The following is a 4,914-nucleotide window of genomic DNA, read 5'->3' on the forward strand; positions in this document are numbered from 1 at the left end:
CTTAAATGTTCAGGGAGGCTTTCTTCTTTAGCTGTCCAACCAGGGCACATATTTTCTTAGGCAGAAGGCTCTAGGATCATTGACATTTCTCCCTTACTGGTATGTGAAAAGTAACAACAAAGTCAACATTGAAAAACATTTGTGTCTCCTACACGCAGATATCATATAATCAAAGGAAAGTATCGGATACTGGGGGTATTTCCTGAATAGTCCAGGCACATTCTCAGCTCAGGGCCTTTTCACTTGTTGCTTGCTCTGCCTGAAATTCTCTTACCCAATATCCTCACAGTTCACTCCCTTACCTCCTTCAGGTCTTTGCTCAAATAGCACATAATCAGAGAGACCTCCTATAACCACTCGATTTCAAACCCTCACCCAGAGGCACGCCCCATTCCCTTACCCGCTTAGTTTTTCTCCACAGTGTGAACATATTATTCATTTCTTTCATTGTCTTTTTAAAAAATGTTTATTCATTTTTTGAGAGAGAGACAGAGCATGAACAGGGGAGGGGCAGAGAGAGAGGGAGACCCAGAATCTGAAGCAGGCTCCAGGCTCCAAGCTGTCAGCACAGAGCCCGATGTGGGGCTCGAATCCATGAACTGTGAGATCATGACCTGAGCGGAAGTTGGATACTTTACCCACTGAGCCACCCCGACCCCCCCATCTTTTGTTTATTGTATAATTGCACTTTTCCAATATAAACTCTGCCAGGGCAAAGGGTTTTTGTTATTTTGTTCAATGCTTATTCCTGACACATAAAAGTTTGTCAATAAATAGTTATTGAATGAAAGAATGGTTTTGGTATCTTATTCCCATAGATACACGCAACAGTAGTAAGTGTAAGCCCGTCATTTGCAATGTAGATAAATTACCACTCCTTGATAGTGAATCTTTCTTAACAGTTGACACACCTAGATCAAAAAGTTCAAGTGCAACAGTTTGTAACTAGTGCTTATTAATGTTCATGTAATGTGGATCCTGATAGTGTTCACTGGGTCCTTTTTTTCTTCTTTGAGAGAAACAGCATCTTCTAGGTGACAGGGAGATGAGATTAGGATTCTCATCAATTTCTCTGTAGTTGTGTGTCAGGACTCAAAGTCATAATCTAAGGAGAAAATGAATAAATCTGGCAAACAGAGATTATCAGTTCCATCGTATCTTAGAAATCCTTTTAATTTCTGAGCCTATAAACCTTATAAACACAAAGGTAAATCTGTAGTTATGAAGGAAAACATACAGTCCACTAAGGAGGAAGCAGGTGATAGCAGATCTGATAGCAGAGTAACAGATCTGTAGGAGATTTCCAATTATGTCCCTTTCTCCAGTAAGGAATTATATGTCTTCACTGCTTCGAAGAATGAAGAGGTGGACACAGAATGAGCAGCAGGCAAAAGTTGATTAGAATATAAGCTCAGAAAGTAAGAACAGTATGAAAACTCTCTTTACAGAGAGGGGACATTCGAAAGTGAATGTCCACGGACTATAGGCAAGGGTCCTTGTTTTATAAGGTTCTGGATGCCCCCCGCCTGGCCTTCCCTTACCCTTAGTTCCTTCTCAGATCCTACCCTAATGGCTTGATAACTCTAGGTGCTGGGTTGTCCATTCTAAATTGGCTCGTTAATATTGTATGAGGGGTGGTCTATGGCCATATCATTTCTTGTGGGTCATACATTTTATAGGCTACTACTTCTTATTTATTTATTTATTTTAATATTCTTTTTTTTTTTTTTTTTTTTTTTTGAGAGATGGATCATTAGCGGGTGAGGGGCAGAGGGAGACACAGAATCCAAAGCAGGTTCCAGGCCCGGAGCTGTCAGCACAGAGCCCAATGCGGGGCTCAAACTCAGGAACCATAAGATCACGACCTGAGCTGAAGTTGGAAGCCCAATGGACTGAGCCACCCCGGCGCCCCTACTACTTATTTTTAGTTATGTCTTTTGTCGAATTCCTGAGGGAAATCTGAGGGGAGAGTAGGTGGTGTCTGTTACATTCTTAAGAGGAACCTCATGCCCGAGGGGGTTTGCTGCAGTCAGACACTCCCAGCATTGTTCCAAAAACTAAATGTTTTTCCCCACCCAGGGACCTCAGAACCTAGCCTCTGCCGACTGAAGCCTATCTTTTCCTATCATAAAACCACCCCAGTGGCTTACAATAAGCAATTATTTTTCTTCCTCACAGGTCTGCAGGTCAGCTAGGATGACTCTACTTCAGGATGTGGTTTTCCTGGGCTTGTTTATCTGGAAAGTCTTTGTTTCGCCCTGCTGAGTATAGAATTCCAAGCTGACAGTTGGTTTTGTTTTTGTACTTTAAAGTTATCATTTCATTTCTTTTGCCTTGTGGAGTTTCTAATGAGAAGGCCATAAAAATTCTTACTGTGCTCTGTGCCTTTTTTTCTCTAGCTACTTTTAAGCTGACAAAATCCAAAGGCAGAGAAACTAGTGGTGGTGAAACATGAGAGAAATTTGTTTCAGTGAGACCGACACCAGGAAGACTGTGGACTAGCATCTCAAAGACTGTCTCCAAAGTGCTGAAAATACCTATAGGGTTTATATATAGAAAATGTGAGACACTGGTCAGTGAGTATATCCAGGTGGGCAGTGAAGGTCAAATTGATTTTTGTCTGGAGGTCAATCATGGGTGGTGGGGTCTTGCTGGCTCAGGGCGGTCCTTATTCCTTGAGGGGGTAGTTTCAGGTCCCATCTGGGAATACTCTGCCCTCAGTGTTTTCTGCCTAAGTTAAAAGTAAACTGGAAAGAACTTAGAAAGTTTGAAGGTCAAAATGGAGGCAGTGGAAGTCTTCTCCTAAATGCATATATAGCCTCTTTATATTGTCCCATAGGTCACAAGAGGCTCTGGAAATTTTTTTTTTCCTATTTTCTCTGAGCGTGTCATTTTGGATTGCTACCACTGGTATGTTACTTCTTTTTTCTACAGTTCCAAATGTGGTATCCATCCTCTCTAGAGATTTTTTTATTTATTTTTGAGGGAAAGAGAGAGGGTGCATGCTCATGCAAGTGGGAGAGGGAGAGAGAGAGAGGGAGAAAAATCCCAAGCAGGCTCCACACTCTCAGCACAGAGCCTGACACAGGGCTTGAACCCACGAAACGTGAGATCATGACCTGAGCCGAAATCAAGAGTCAAAGGACACTTGACTGACCCAGGTGCCCCTGCCAAGAGATTTTTTTTTTTAATTTCACATGTTTTTCATCTCCAGAAATTCTATTTGCTTCTTTTTAATTTTTTTTCAACGTTTATTTATTTTTGGGACAGAGAGAGACAGAGCATGAACGGGGGACGGTCAGAGAGAGAGGGAGACACAGAATCGGAAACAGGCTCCAGGCTCTGAGCCATCAGCCCAGAGCCCGACGCCGGGCTCGAACTCACGGACCCCGCGAGATCATGACCTGGCTGAAGTCGGACACTTAACCGACTACGCCACCCAGGCGCCCCTATTTGCTTCTTTTTTTTTTTTTTTTTTTTTTTAAACAAAACCAACGTTTATTTATTTTTGGGACAGAGAGAGACAGAGCATGAACGGGGGACGGTCAGAGAGAGAGGGAGACACAGAATCGGAAACAGGCTCCAGGCTCTGAGCCATCAGCCCAGAGCCCGACGCCGGGCTCGAACTCACGGACCCCGCGAGATCATGACCTGGCTGAAGTCGGACACTTAACCGACTACACCACCCAGGCGCCCCTATTTGCTTCTTTTTAAAAAGCCTCATTTCTCTCCCAAAATCTTTTTCCTTTAAATCACTGAACATATTGAGTACATTTATAATAGATGTTTGAAGTCTTTGCCAATGCCACCATTTGTATCCTTTCTGGATATGTTTCTATTGCCTGTCTCATATATTCTCCTAATTACTTGGCAGGTCTATTAATTTTTAACTGGTAGATGCCTGATATTTTCAACCTAATGTTGAGTCCTGAGTTGCGTTGTAGTCTTTTAGAGAGAATTAGCCTTTGTTCTGGCAGGCAGTCAGGTTAGTTGCTGAGCAAGTTTGATCCTTTCAGGGTTTTAAGCTTTTGAAGAATCGACAATAGCTTTTTCTCTAGACCCCAGGGTCTCAGAGTTGACCTCACAACTAAGACATGACACCTCTGGGTCTCAGGAGCATATTCCATGTAGTCAACGGCAGTGGGGAACTCAAACGAGTCCTCTTCCAGTGTGAACTCTGAGAATTGTCTGACTTAACTGTTCCCCGCAATTACTCTTTGTGGGCCTTGTGGAGGTTCACACCACATACCCGCTGATTTTTATTCAGCTGAAGATTCAAGGGTATGCCATGTGGATTCCGAAGCTCTTTCTCCAGGAACTCCTTATCAATTCCAACCAGCTTGGCCTTCCCAAATCCCCTTAACTCCGATCCCTGTCTTTTCAACTCAGTAAGACCTGTCTTCTCAGTGAGATCTTAGGTCTTTTTTTGAGTTCCCCTTCCCTGTGCCTCAACTTGAAAACTGCCTTTAGGCAGAAAGCCAGGGTGATATAGGGTCGATCTTGTTTCTCTTCTCTCAGGCACAACGGTCCAGAATTTCCTATTGCCCAATGTCTGAAAACAGTTGTTTATATATTTCTTTCAGTCTTTAGTAAGTCCAGACCCATTTTCTCTGGTCCAGAGGCAGACGTCTTACACTCCTCACGGAAAACGGAAATTGTTTCACAAATGTTATTTGCCACGGTGGAAGTTCACCGCTCCCCCCTGGTACCCCTCGTTTTTCTTCTCAGGAAATACGGTGACGGGATCTTGTATCCTGGCGGTATTCTTTAGTGACTGGTGTAGACTGGTGTACCGGCAACAGGACACTTCGCCGCACAGCGACGTCTAACTCGTAGCCTCCCGCGCGCGCCTCGCTAGCCTTCCTCCTCCCTCCCCCATCGGCAGATGCGCTAGCGTTCCGCGCGCGCCCGCTC

The sequence above is a fragment of the Prionailurus bengalensis genome, chromosome B1 (assembly GCF_016509475.1).
Source record: "Prionailurus bengalensis isolate Pbe53 chromosome B1, Fcat_Pben_1.1_paternal_pri, whole genome shotgun sequence".
In the NCBI taxonomy this organism is placed as follows: Eukaryota; Metazoa; Chordata; class Mammalia; order Carnivora; family Felidae; genus Prionailurus; species Prionailurus bengalensis.